This window comes from Triticum dicoccoides, chromosome 3A, assembly GCF_002162155.2.
Source record: "Triticum dicoccoides isolate Atlit2015 ecotype Zavitan chromosome 3A, WEW_v2.0, whole genome shotgun sequence".
NCBI classification, from domain to species: Eukaryota; Viridiplantae; Streptophyta; class Magnoliopsida; order Poales; family Poaceae; genus Triticum; species Triticum dicoccoides.
The window spans coordinates 311,657,301-311,672,992 of record NC_041384.1 but is presented as its reverse complement, the minus strand read 5'-3'; positions in this window follow the sequence as shown (position 1 = coordinate 311,672,992).

Here is a 15,692-nt window from a genome sequence, read left to right as displayed (position 1 = left end):
TAGAGCAATGAGGTAGTCGTTCAACAATCTGGGCGACCGTGGCCAAGTTTCTCTTACCATGCGTAGCGTTGGTGTGAATGAACCTGCTCAATATACCATAAGTACAAAGAATGGTCGCATGATGATTGATCCAATAGGATGGTCAAGGTTCAAATCTAAATCATATCTTTCGGTAGGGGATGATGTCAAAATCGAACTTTCTCGGCAAGGAGAGCTGGTGCAAATCATCTTTGAAATTCTTCAGTACCAGCACACAACTGCCCAACTGATCTATCCTCCAAGAGATTTTGATATAATAACCTGGCATGGTGAAACAAGTGTCCTGTATGTATAAGTAGTACGACAATATTATTTAGCACGTAGTATATCATTGATAGAATTAAAACTCTGATTACTGGTTAGGACCCATCGTACGATTTCATTCTAACAGCTGTCGTGCTTTATTCAATTTTGTGTATTCGCCTTGCAATAGCATCTAAAACCAGCGCCGTACCGATCACTTGCAATGCGAAAAGCGCTGAGGTAGAACACATGGGCCCCCAAACATGCAGGCCCTCTGGCATGTGGCCCAAAGTCCAGAGCCATGAGCATGTCTGAATATACTAGCAAAATGCCTGTGCATTGCACGTAACATCAAGATGCATTTGCATGAGTAGTTTATCTTGTGAGAGAAAAGGATGAACGAGGGAAGGCCTTAGTTGCAATGTGGAGAGGTGTGTGGGTACCTTTTTTCAAAATTGCCATAGTTTCCTTCCTATCCGTTAGATATAAATCAAACAACCCATAATGCAGGATGGCAGGCACACCATCATCACCAACTCTATTTTTTATAATTATCATAATAAATATTATATATATTCCCCTTGATTTTTCTTATGTAAAAGTTGTGAGATAGAAGTTTTTTATATTTCTTACAGAGGGAGTATCTCTCTGTCAAAAATATATTTATGTGTAACTAGTTACTCCTGCCTTTCTACTTCCTTTCACTGATATGTGGGGCATCCGGCAACGGGGTCCACGTGCCATGCATTAAATTAGAGTGCACAACTGCACGGTAAACTCACCCCGGTCGCAGCGCCGCAGTAATGCTCAATGAGCTGTCAAATCACAAAAACCCCCACCTTTCCAGCTTTAGCAGTAAGCTGGACGGACGAAGTAGCAATATTTCACTGGGCTTGAATCCCCTTCTCCCTCGTCTGCTTGTTTAGAGAAAAACCCCTCTCGGCAATTGCATAGGGTTTTCTCCTGGAGAACCATATACGAATTCTTCATCCATCCCCAATAAATCCAAGTCCCTTGGTCGCTGGTAACCCTAGGATGGGAGCTGCCGCCATTGATGCATTTTTCTTCCTACTGAATCTAGTGTGTTTGATTTGTAGTGCCCAAAGTGCGAGGACCCTACAGGTTTGTGCGTGCTCGGCGAGACGCCACACTCGTTCCTTCTCATCCTAACACAGGACTTTAAAACACGCACAGTATGTTCCTAGAATCCTCTTTTCTATCCAGGAGGATGGGTTTTTTGAACATGCTGTCGACTAATTTGGAAATTTGGATTGCAATATTTGGATAAAAGGTACTAGTACAATGGTCAACACTAACATGAAGGAGGAAATTATTTCTAGATTTGGATAGGGAATACATTGTGTTCTCATATTATTTTTCCTGCAGTGCATTCCTTGCTCTGCCGGAACACATGTACTCAAGATGGTCAGCCTTGCCATAACTGAATACACCAGTTTAATGGTCACATTGATGAAAAGCCATGGATATAAGTTCTTAGCTGGATTCATGAAGTGTTACGGACTAAAAGTTGGCACACGAATGTTGATGGAAATAGCAGAACCTTGTCTCATCTTCACTGTGATCTTCCACCTCGACATCGTTCGAATTGTTCATCCATGTTAGTTTTGTATCTGGTTCCTTCTTGTTGCCTCAATTACTTCTTAATCCACATATTCTATCTAACTAATCACAATTTAACTTCATAAGTAGCAACGAATCTCTCACGAAGATGCTACTTCGAACTAATATTTTGTATAATTGGTTGCACGTGTAGGTTTCTTCAATGTTAAGAAGGCTACTTGTTTGTTATTCTATAAGAACTCGACTGTTACTAATGGCACTGAAGTTGACTAGGACAACATCCACAAGTTCCTACACTTTATTGATCGTCATGAGGTCCTTGTGGGGCGTTTCAATGGTGGAAGGCCACATGGGATATGTGTGCCACTGCTGCACTCGTTGAACAAGTCCAACTGTGTCAAGAAACTTATGGTACAAGCTGTTTTCTGTGATATATGTTGTTCATAAACTCTTGCTTTTACATAGTTTGACAATTGTGATCTTCTTGTAACAGAAACTTCCCAGTTCTATTGTTCCTATATAGATGCCTGACCATGGCCGTGTCAGACTTGCGCTTGGTCACAACATGATGTTTATGTTCACCTACTCCATTCCCCTTGGAGGTGAAAATATACTTATTCATGGGTGTTCTCAAATAATGAAAGCTCTTCCATCTTGGAGAATAGGACAAAAGGTTCCGTTCATGCTTCTCCATGGCTCTAAATTGAATATCCTGTTTATTGACCACACTGCGAGATGAAGCTGCTTTAAGAAGGTTGTGGATGCGTGTGGTGGCGCCTAGGCCTTGTCTTGGGGCTTTGAGGCCTCACCCTTGGTTAACTGTAGGCAAAGTAGCACTGTTCGAGGCATGATTTGTATGGTTGAACCTGTATAAGTACTCATACTGCTTTTAGCTATGGTTGTTAAATGTGCTGCCGGTTTTAGTTAAGGTTGTTAAGTAATCATGCTACTTTTACAGTATGTCGTGCTTCAGTCCTTTCTTCCTCCAGCCACCAAAACCAAACCAGCACCGGCAGGGCTGCCTGCTTCCGCCTCCCACAACTGGCTGTGCCTTAGTGCATGCATCACGGCCCCACCGTCCCCTAATCGTTAACACCGATGTCCGAGGCCTCGTCGTCGTCCTCCGTGCACTTCGGTGCGCTCGCCGTGGCGCCACCCTCTCGCGTTGTCAACATGCTCAACAAACAAGAGGAATCGGGAGAGGACTGTACATGGAGAGGATGACATTAGGGGCCCACCATGTCCATGGGCATACGCAATGAAGTTCCTCATTTTTTGTTATATATACTCCTTTGTGAGCGTATGGAAAAAGAAAATGCTTCCTCCTAGTGGTTCCCTGACATCTGGGACCCATGACATTGTGAGCGTATATTGTCAATAGACAAGAGAACAACACAAGATCGGCTAACACCTAGAACATAGCTGCTTGAGTAGTATTTTTTTGTTATTGTTGAGACGGAGCAGGGTTTCAACTGGCTGTGGCCTGTCTAGCCCAGGCTTATATTTTATGTTCACCACATGACTAGCCCAGCTATTTCTTCTTTGTGAAAATGAGCCCAATTTATTTTTTCTGAAGAATACCCAATCCAGGCCTACTTATTTTTCTATGCCCTGATGGGCTGCAACTCTTTCAAGACGCATGCAAATCTTGAAAGTAATATGAAATGGGCTGTAAATATAAAAATAGATGACAAATTGGTAATTACTTTATAATTTCTGATTTTTTCACATTTTCAAATTCCATTTTCACTGGGCATTAACCTAATTTACATATATCTTCGAAGTACTTTAAATCTGGCTTGACATTTCAGTATTAAAAATAGTTTGGAACCCACAAAAATATGCGAAATTTCGTTTAAACTTTTAACCCTGGCCCTGGCCAACAAAAAAAAGGACTGCCATAAATTGCATAAGAAGTTGCAATGAGCTATAAATTATTAAAAAAATAGGACATGGTCTGACTTGTGGGCCTATTATGTTGACGCGTATGCAAGATTTTCTTACTTATTATATACGTCAACAAACGATTCTAGCAGACGTAACGTCCGTCGTGTTTCTTCAATCTCTGATCTTCTTGTTCCAGCTGCCAAATCCAGCGCCAGCGGGGCCGCCTGCTCCCGCCTCCAGTGACCGGCTGTGCTGTCGCGCAGGCCTCACCGCCCCCTACTACTCCCACCGCTCGCCAGGCCATCCCTCTACTCACCCACATCCCTCCACTACTGGGGCTTCGCCGCCTCCGGGTCATTCCCTTCCTGGGTCTCACCGTCGTCCATCACGCTGGTGTTCTCGGCACGGCGTGATCAATGTTGTGAACAAACGACAACATCGGAAGAGGGATGTACATGGAGAGGCTGATAATTGGGACCCACATGGTCCATGGCCGCACACAAGCAAGTACCTCCTTATTACGCCAAAAATAATGAATGCTCCCAATGACAGCTCGGGCCCACCAGCTATATCTTCATACGCAAGGAAGTGCCTCCTTATTACACAAAAAAATGAATACCCCCCTGCTAGCTAGGACCCACCATAGTAGGAGGCTGACTTGTGGGCCTACTAAGTTGACACGGACGGACGGCTTTGTCAACTTAGTCAACAAACGATTCTGTCACCAGTGACCATTGGATTTTTAGCGTCCAACGGTCGTCCTGCTTCTTCAACCTCTGATTTTCTTTCTCCAGCCGTCCAAACCACCGCATCCTCTTGCCTCCCGTGGTCGGCTGTGCTACAGCGGAGGCCTCATCGCCCCTACTACTCCCACCGCTGGCCAGGCCCTGCGGCGACGATAGCCTCACACCGTAGCTGAACCAGTCAACCCTCGTACTCCTCTCCGCGTGGGCATCCACTGCCGCATTTTCCCCGGCTCCACCTCGTCCCCTTCCTAGGCCTCGCCATCATCCACCGCCTTGGTGCTCTCGGTGCGGCGTGGTCAACGTGGTCAAGGAACAACTTCCATCGAAAGAGTACTATACGTGGAGAGGTTGACAGCTGGGTCCACGACCGCAGCAAGGAAGTGCCTCCTTATTATGCAGAAAATAATGATTCCTCCACCTGAAAGCAGGGATCCACCATACGGGCCACCGTATTTCGCAAAAAAAAAATGTTTCCCCCCCTGACTGCTGGGACCCACCAGCTAAATCTTCGCACTCAAGGAAGTGCCTGACAGTCGGGACCCACCTGGTCGAAGCGTACGTAACGTTGTCATTCTGGTTGCAAATATGTACGTACATACTAGTCGATCAATCTGTCTGCAGGCTGCAGCGATGAACCATGGCCGAGTAAGGAAGGTCACGTGTCGTAGTAGAGGCGTGCACATAGCATGTACATGTACGTATCGCCAGGGTGCAAGAAAGTAAATATGGCCATGTACGTACATACGGGCGGGGTCTCAAACGCCTACTCGCGCATACGTATGGTCAGGGCTCGTGTACATGGAGAGGCAGTGACGGCGTCCTGTTCATCGGCAACCAACCAGCTGGGTCGGAACGGAGAAACTGCATCATCGTGTTCATCGGGAGGAAACGTAATGCATCGTGTTCATCGGGAGCCAACCGGCTTGGACAGAATAGCCAGTCGAAACGAGGCCTAGCGTAACACAGAACGGAGGAAACGACCTTCTGTTCGATAGGCCACGGTCAAAACAGGATCCTTTACGTCGGGAGGGGTCTGGCCTATCGCAAAACGGAGGAAACAGACTTGTATTCGAGTGCCTATGGTCGAAAAGGGGTCCTATTCATCAGGAGAGGTGTGGAGTGTCGCAAAACGAAGGAAATGGCCTTGTGTTGGACGCTATGGTCAAAACGGGGGTCCTGTTCATCTGGAGGGGTGTGGCGTACCGCAAAATGGAGGAAACAGACTTGTGTTGGAGCGCTACGGTCGAAACGGGGGTCCTGTTCATTGGAAGGGGTGTGGCGTACCGCAAAACGGGACTCCACGGGCTACTATTCATCTCCACTGTCGACCTCCTCCAGCCTCGACGGGCTACTGTTCATCCACCGTCGACCTCCTCCAGCCTCCACCTATGACTGTTCATCCACGGGCTTCTGTTCATCCAGCCTCCACCGCTCCTCCACCGGCTACTATTCAACTAGCCCTATCAATGGGTTGCTATTCAACAACCCCTCCATGGGCTACTGTTCATCTAGCCCTTCATCGGCTACTGTTCAACCAGCCCTCTACGGGGTCCTGTTCATCCAGCGCTCCACGGGATCCTGTTCATCCACCCCCAACTGGCTCGATCGAGGTCCTGTTCATCCAGCGGCAATGACCTCTACTACCACGGGTCCTGTTCATCCAACCCCCCACCGGGAACTGTTCATCCAACCCCCCAACAACGCGCATTGTTCATCAAGAGGTAGCAGGTTCGAATGGCTTCAGTTAGAAGTAGTAGCGAAGGAATCTCTCAATCGAGTTCAGTTAACAGCGAGATTGATCAATCGCTCGGGTCCGGTAGGTGAATGCCTCGCTCGGGTTCAGTTAGAGCCCAACGCCTCGCACCCACGCACGTATGTGTACGAGGGAAACACGCATCGCTCCCACCGTAACCGGGAACTCCCTGATATTTTCCTCGCCCTCTCTTCTACCACGGTTTTTTCCATCATGGCGGCCCAAATAATTTCATGCAACTGCATCTCCTGACTGCCCAGGATGAAAAGCCCACCACATCTAGGATGATACCGGGTTTTGTGACAATTACCGTCATAGAAGTGTCATAAGCATGACAGAAAAAATTTATTCGGCCCAAAATGTCATGGATGTGTCTATTTTTGTAGTGGATACGGTCAACCGCTACACCACACATGCGTTCTTTGTGTTTGTCCGGGTCCTGGAAGCTGTCCCCGTCTTCTTCCGTCGTCGCTTCCATGCTTCCCTCGCGGATGGTGTAGTTGTTCCTTGGCGCTAGCACTCCTCCTCGTCGTCCGTAGTGTTCCGACAATACCTATGCATGCACACGAGAGGGGTGTCAAGTAGTATACCATCCTCGAATGTGTCAAGTGAGGACGTGTAAAGGAGATGATTCACCTTTATGTATGTGAAGTAGATGTCGCACGTGTCACTTGCCAAACGGACTCTTGACATGGTGATATCCATAGGATGCTCCGCATCATCTCCCCTCCCTTTGGCAAGATCCGACCTCGGATCGAAATCCAAATCACCACGGGAAAGAGATGGCGTCGCCGTGTAGGAGTGGTCGATCACCAAGTTCTCGTCATCTTGAAGCTCGAAATGGGCACTCTCCAATGTCGCACCATCTTGGGATTCCTTCAAAAGTAGAAAAGACAACAAACACTTGGAAAAACAAATGTGGTTAGCGTTAGTGCAAAACCAAGCATTCAAGAGGTGATTCACCAAACAAGTGTCATCATCATGCAAAGCATATGGTGTGACAAAGCATTGTGACATGAGATTAAAGCATATCAATAGAGCACAAGCAAAGAAATCATGGGGACAATCATGTGAATGTGAGGTAGTGATGCACATATGTGTGAAAAGAGAAGAAGAATCTACCTCAAGTTCATAGCAAGCATGGGCAAATTGCTCAATGAAAGGTCTATGGTAGGCATAAGAAGCATTCACAACACCAAATAAAATGAAGTGTCTAAACACATGGGTCAAGTGCAAGACAATCCAAGCATAATGTGCATTGGGTGTAGTGAATATCGTGTGGCACTCAACACAATGGAAAGAGCAATTGTTTATCATGTGTGAGGCAATCAAGGCAAGCATGTAGCAGTCAATGGGACATGGAATATGTGAAGTGATGACATTGTTGCAACCAAACATGTGATAGGAGCAAGTAATCCAAGAATTGGATGCAACACACAAGGCATATATATCATGATGCATGGAATTGTGAAAATGACAAGTGGAAGCAAGATCTCTAACATGTACGCAAGCAAGGGGTCCGAGATGACAAATAAATCGCATGGTGCAAGCAACACAAGTAGTATGATCCGTCATGTCCATGCTCATGGTTTGGGGGTTCTCAAAAGAGAAGGATATCACCTTGAAAGCATGTTCTTGTGCATCCTTCACAATGTCGAAGTACAAGCAAGTGCGATGTAGAATCGTCGTGGTAGAAGGTGGTTCGCTCTCAAGAGCTCGGATTGTCAACTCACATGACGTGGAAGTTGACACGAAGTCCAAGTATCCTACACATGCACACAACAAAATAAAGAATGTATGTGCATGGTAGATAAACACATCATCCATCATGATGGTTCTCTTCTCTTGCACATAACCATTAGAAGCACAAGTGCGTGAAGAATTTGATGCAACAATGGAAATATTCATGGCACTAGGTATATGGTGCAAAGAGGTAAGACAAGCATGCTTCATAAGGAATATGTCAAAATCTCCAAATATATGTGAGAATGCTATGGGGGCAAACTCATTATCAAGACTAAAGGCATAATTGCACTCAATACATGGCAAATCATCTAGCATGAGAGAGGCAACATATGGAGAGATATGACAAGAAGCAATAACAATCATGTCGTGCAAACTAGTGGAGCAAAGATACATCACACTAGAGGAAATCATGGCAATGATGTCATGTGAGTAAATAATAAGCATAGGCAATACACGTGACATATCGCAAGCACGAACACAAAGCAAGATCATAGTATAATCATAGGCATGGGGCACAAAGCAAACATGGCAATAATAAGTGATATCTCCACCAAGCTTGCAAATACACATAGAAGTACTAGAATCAATCATCATGTGTAATGAAAAGCATGGGTCACAAATGCATGGCAAAGGCATAGGAATGAGCATATCATGCAAAGTGAACATGGCAACATGGGCATATAATATGTAATGGACAAAAACCCATAGCCAAGTGAGGGCCATGTAGAAGAAATGCGTGAAGTCTTTGCGCAAAGAGAGTGGTGGGAAAGACACTTCATGGGATCCCAAGTCATCATTGCTCTCTAGAGATCGTTTTGTCAACTCATGGGATTGTGAGGTTGACAAGTATTCGTGGGTACCTACACAAAAGAGACACAAGCCAAAGAAATTGTGTGTGTGGTAAATGTACACATCATCCATCATGATGTGTATGTGCACGTCTGAGTTAGAACAAGGTAAGCATTGCTCAAAGAAATTTGATGCATGGTATAAGAACATGTCATCCATCATGACAGAATAGTTATTGTGCATAACACGATGGGGATGCAAATTGAGAATGCAAGTGTATGGCACATCAATAGCATGTTTATTTATGGGAAGCATATGGTGCACACAAGTATTGGGATCATGCAATGAATAGGATGAATCAAAATCTCCTAAAATGTATGAGGAAACTATGGGGGGTCTCCTCATGAGCAATATTGGAAACATCATATGGAGAAAATGGACAACATCCAAAACAATGCATATCCGAAGCTAGGTAGTCATGGCATGGCATATGAGATAAATGATGCAAAGGGAGCATGTCAATATCATCACAAGAAAAACAAATGCCAATAACCATGGGCTTGTCATCTATGCCATATGTGCAAATTGGGTTTATTTTAATAGCATATGCATAGTCACTATGAAGAGATTGCAAATATGACATATGATTGATCTCATGCATAGCATATGACAAGTCAAGTGGATTGGCAAACATGATGTGACCGAGAGAATTAGCACAAGAAATCCTATGTAACATGGCATCACAACTAATAGACTCCACATGGAAATCATCATACTCATCATAAATGGGTAAATCATCGCATGGGGAAGTCACACTAGCATGAAGCATGGAAATAGGTTGATCAACATCATGCAAGCAATCAACGTCAAGAATGTCCACTATTGGGACTAGAGCATCACCTTCACCTATGTTACCTTTGTCATTCCACTCATGTGGTGTAGGTGAGGTGGGAAAGACCAAATGGTGGTCACCTTCATCTTGATGGAACCATATGGGGGGTGCATCACATTCCACCATGGCCATCGTCTTGTCCAAGGGTAGGACGAAGTCGTCGAGAATCGATGCGTCATCATAGATGGGACCTAGCACCAAATGAGAAGACACAATAGAGGTAGAGGTCAAGTCGTTAGTGTTGAAAGTGGCCTCACATGACCTATTAACTATCTCACTCTCTCTATGTGGTGGTTCACTCACTCCCACAAAATAGGTGCACTCAATCTCACGTATGGTGGAGTCACTCATCTCACTCAAGTGGTGGGGGTTGTGGCTCTCCACACATGGGAATTGTGGAAACACATTATATATGGGGCTAGTGGTGATGTCACTCTCACTCTCAATATGGTGGCTATAGTCACTCAGGTCATCACATGTCGCCGTGGTCGAAGGGAAAATCCCATGCTCAACCATCTCGTTGTTGTCACCGTGGATGAAGGCCGAAGATGGCACATCATCACTCTCGCCTCCTAAGATGGAAGAATCATCCTTGCTCGCCACCTTGTCGCTCGCCTCCAAAGCTTGGTCCTTGAGGTTCTCCGTAGTCGTACTTGTCGCCGCACCATCTTGAAAAAGAGTCGAAGTAGACTTGGCATCATCAATGCCACAAAGAGGGATGGCAGTGAAGTCGAACTTGGGAGCATCATCTTGAAGCTTGTCGGTCTTGGACATCTTGGTGGTACTAGCCTCATTCTCATTCTCATGGAGCTTGGTCGTTGCGAAGTGAGCTTCTGCTGGAGAAGCCTTGGCCTTCATGAGTTCTTGTTCCGCCTTGAGAGCACCAATGTAGTTGTCATCGAGGGACTTTTAGTTCTCGAGGAAGATTGTCTTGGAGATGTCGTTGTGTAATCCCATCATGAAGTGGAACTTGATCAAAATGGGGTCGTCCACGACGGCTCATCGCAAGGCAACTTCATCTCCTTGAAGTACTCGTCGATGGAATTGGATCCTTGGGTGGTGTTCTCCAATTGGCGTATAAGTTGTTCCGTGTAGGTTGGAGGCATGAACTCTCGCTGCAAAGCTCTCTTTGTCTTGGGCCAACTCATGTCGTAGCTCTCCGAAGGTGTCTGAAGCCACCATGTGGATGCGTAGTCATGGAAGTTTCTTGTGGCGACTTCACTTGATCTTTGGGAGTAACTTGATGTAGCTTGAGGTAGTCATCCATCAAACGCTCCCACTCGAGATACTCCTCGGGTTCTAGAGTCCCATAGAAAGGAATCTTGTGGTCGGTGCCGAGGTCGTAGTAGCTCGTGGAAGTCGTGGACTTGAGGTCGGGGAGCTTCTCTTGAGCGTAGTCTTGAGGTGCTTGTTGGCGAAGATGTCGTATATCCGAAGGCGAAGATGCCAAGGGAGATGGTGAAGTCTTTGAGAGGTTGTTGGTGTTGAGCTCTTGACCTTCACGTTCATGGTGGTGATGGTGTCGATGCCGATGTGACCTTGCCGGAGATGGTAGCTCGGAGGCATGTGTGCTCTTGAGCGTCTTCTCGAAGATGAGCAAGACCACTTGTAGGACTTGATGAGGGCTTTGATCTCCTCCATTTGAGCTTGCATCTTGGCGTCGTTGGAGTTGTCCATGGCATCGAACTCGTAATTGTTGTTGTAGACCGAAGAGGAAATGCCTTGCCTATCCATGACTCCAAGAGAAAAATGTGAGTGGTAGAAAGAGAAGAACGAATACCAAATGTACCTTGACCGAAGTTGAAAGTGGATCAATGATCACTCCAGTGTGGACAAGGAAATAGCACAATTGGTACCAATTCTTGTCAGTTTCTCACACCTACACAAATAAGGCTTATGGTGGAGCTCGGTGAGGATAGTGGCAGAAAACATTTGATGCAAAATGTTAGCAAGAGTCAATAATGTTGAAAGAGAATCACAAATTGGCAAGTGAAACAAGTAGACCAATAGCAATATGTGGCACATGGAGACACACACACGGATAGATAAATGGGGTCGTGCAACCAAGGATGAGCACAAAATGTGGAATCCACGAAAAAAGCTCGTGTTGCACAACTCAAGAGAGACGCTAGCACGATTGCTCTATAGGCGGATACGACACTTGTGCACAACCTATGATATGCAAAATGTATTGACTTTCTATCCCAAGTATGCTATGTATATGATGTTCCGGTGGTATGATCCAGGATGATCGGATATGAAAATCTTATATGCAATGTGGTATGATGCTATGGCACTTGCTTACAAGCTCTTTGTTCACTCTTTTTCTTTGCTTAAAAGCTCTATTCTTTTTTTTGTGTATGGCCACTTTTGCGAAATGCACAAACCACGCTAGTAATTGTGTATATGCGGGAACAAACTTGAGGCACAAGGGATGATATGATAGCAATATGATATGGTATGTATGCAATGTACGGTGTAGCTCGATGATCACTAATGTGCACAAGTAACATTGCCGGCAATACTCAAATGGCTAGTCTCGATAGGCAAGTGACGCAAAATGGGCTAGGGTTATCAATGCAATGGCAAGGGAATATACAATGGATGGATACCACGATACCGAGATGATAAGGAGGTTACCGTCCGAGACAATGATGAGTGGCGGTGATCTTGATGGAGATATCAAGATGATGGAGACCCGTCCCTAAGTAGCCGAAACACCTTAGGAAACAGAAAAACCGCGAACTCAAAATCTCAAATGTCAAATGTCAAAATGGTGGTAGCGGGATGTGGTGGTGGCGGAAGCTCAATGTAATTGCGGAATGGCAATGATGGGTTGTGGAGTACGCAATGCAGAAATGGAGGGTAAGGTGGTGTACTATACACGGTGTCGGAGTTGAAAGGACGGTCCCTAAGTAGCCGAAACACCTTAGGAGACACAACTCACAACACAAACAACATTGGGTTAGGTCGGGCTAGGAGGAGTGTATGGTTGGTAAGCCTATGTGGGAGTTATGGTGGTGGTTGATGAAGAAGCAACCGTCCCTAAGTATCCTAGACACCTTAGGAGACTCAAATCACTCCTCAAGCAACCACTAATGCGATGGGGAACAAAATTGGTTAGGTTGCGGAAGTCGGTGGTGGTTATGCGGAGGTTGTGGTGGAAGCCCTAGGCAAAGATGCCAAAGTTCCAAAAATTTGATGGAGTCAAATGGTGATGGTAGTATTTTTGTGGGAAGGGGGATGTCAAGAGCTTTTCAACGAGCTAAAGAACGTCAAAAACGGACTCCAGATGAATTAGCTATGGACAAACGGTGAAACGGGGGTGGCTGAGATGTCAGGGGCCGGACATCCGGGGCTCGGGCCAGATTTCCGGGGGTTTATGTCCAGAACCGTGCGAATTTTGCATTATAGGTGCCGGATGTCCGGTCGGGGATCCGGATGTCCGGCCCAATAGCCCAGATGTCCGCCCTTTGGCCCGGATGTCTGACCCGACGATTCCAGATCTCGTTTGGGGCGGAATTTTTGAATTGGGGGCGGAAATGGATGATTCCAAAGGCAAAATTGGAGAGATTTCGTGGATGGAAAGTGGGGAAAAGTGGGGATATGCTAGATCCACTTGAAACCAAGCAAATCCATGGATCAAAATCAACAAAACTTCGTCAAACCAACAAATCACAAAAAAATTGGGGCTATTTTTGTGGGGAATTTTCGAAATTGGGGAAGAACACAACAAAAGAAGGCTAGAAAACAAGGGGGGATGCTCCGAAATCGTGATCAACGTGGCTCATGATACCAAGATAATGTAGGGTAGAACCCTAATCACCCGATCTTTCACGAAAGGAGCGGATCCCGCGAAGAACACGAGGAACACGAGGGGAAAACGAGGGAAATCACGAGGGGAAATACGAGAGAATCACTCAACCAACAAGAAATAGTCACACATGTGCTAGATCCTTGAGTACATAAAGTAAGACACACGATCCACAATCAACTAGGGACGATACACTGTAATCGGTCTTCTCCATGAGGAGGTCTTGAAGTTCTTCTCCAAAAGGAGATCTTGAATCCAAAGGGATCTTCTCCGCAGAGGCCGCAGTCTCTCTCGTGGAGTAGATCCGATGTGGATGAGCAATGCTCTATCTCTAAAATGAGCTAAACCAATGCTAACCCTAAAACGTAGGTGGAGGGGAGTATATATAGCCTAAGGGGCGAAGGGCTACATGGGCCACGGCCCAGATGCGCTGCACGCAGGCAGGGGGGCCGGATGTCCGGGCATCGGGCCGGATGTACGAGCCTTCCCGAGACGCCGGATGTCCGGGCGCTAGGGCCGGATGTCCGGGCTGGCAGGGTCCAACCTTGTTGCTCTCTGGAATGGCGGGGTCCATATTTCCGGGCTGGAGGACGGATGTCCGGGGGCTCGGGACGCGCCGGATGTCCGGGCTGGTCGCGGGATGTCTGGGCCCTATAGACTTGGCCGCTGACTCCTTGCTGCTGGTGACACGTCCAGGGGCCGGATGTCCGGGCCAGGGCCGGATGTCCGGGTCCTGGAAGCTATCTCCGTCTTCTTCTGTCGTCGCTTCCATGCTTCCCTCGCGGATGGTGTAGTTGTTCCTTGGCGCTTGCACCCCTCCTCGTCGTCCGTAGTTGTCACATCCCTGCTTTTAGTCATGCATTAGGATTGGATGAACATGTGCATCATGTTTAAATTTATTTTGAACTTGAAATGGGGCCTAATCAACCCCAACACCCCCCTGAAAATGCTAATTTCCAACAATTAGAATTTCAATGAACCCAAAATGCCCTTCATAAAAGCCCATCATTTTTGGTCTTGACTAAAACCTCTGCCAAAAATGGTCTTGCAATTTATGGAGCCATTCTAGATTTTTGAACAAGCCATAAGTATTTGAATTTGGGCATTTTAAATGCTATAAATATTTTAAAGTGCTCAAATAATCTTGGAAGCATTTTAGGCAGTTGAGAATATTCCCAAATGTGCCTCTGAATATTTCCAGAGTTTTTGGAAATGAAATAGTATTTATTATATTTCAATACACATAGCAGGAAATAAATAAAAGCAAAACAAAAAAGAGGGAGAGAGAGTTAGAGCTTACCTCGAAGCCCACCAGCCGGCCCACCTAGCTGGCCCGGCCCAGCAGCCGCTCCACACAGCTGCTTCACCTAGCCAGCAAGGCGAGCAGGTGCTCGACGGCGAGCACAGGAGCTCACCACGCCACCTCTCTGCCTGCCTGCCGTCGCCCGCACCAGCGTGATGCCTCGAAACGCCTCCGTGGCGCCACCTCGACCCCCTGGACACCTCATTCCTCCCCCCTGCTCTCTCCCTCGCTCCCCGAAGCCATGGCCGACAATGCCGCAGCCACGCCACCGTAGTTCTCACGTCCAAAGACAAGCAGGGCCTTCGAGGTGATAGGCAACATAAGTAACCTTATCAGCTTCGGCTACGTTGGCAGAACGTAACTTGTGGGTGATGCTTCGAAGCCAGTCATCCGCGTCGAGGGGCTCGACGGAATGGTTAAACTTTGGTGGGTACAACTTGATGAAGTCATTCATTGACACCAAGTCATTTCGCTCATGGCATGCAGTGTTCTGCTCAATCCGCTCTAGCAAGCGGTTAGTCTCATGCTTGTTTCTTTCCGCCTCCAGCATCACTTCGGCCAGAGAAGGCGGGTGAGGCAGATTTTCACCCCTAACTGCACTGGCTTCCCCATGCTCCGGGGCAGCAGGGTTGCTGCGGGTGTTGACCATCCTAGGAGAAAACAAGGCAACAGTTTAGATAAGGATGGCACAACTTAGCAAGGAAGTGCAGAATGTAATGGATAACACGGAATGCAGAGATGTTCATCCGTATGTCATGGTAATATAGAACTGCCATATATATACCAACGGTCATACACACCATACATAGTTTAGTACAAGCCCAGGATGCAGTACAACTATGATGAAAGACGTTACATCTCATCGGAGGCATTCCAAGCTCCTATACATTATTTGTCTA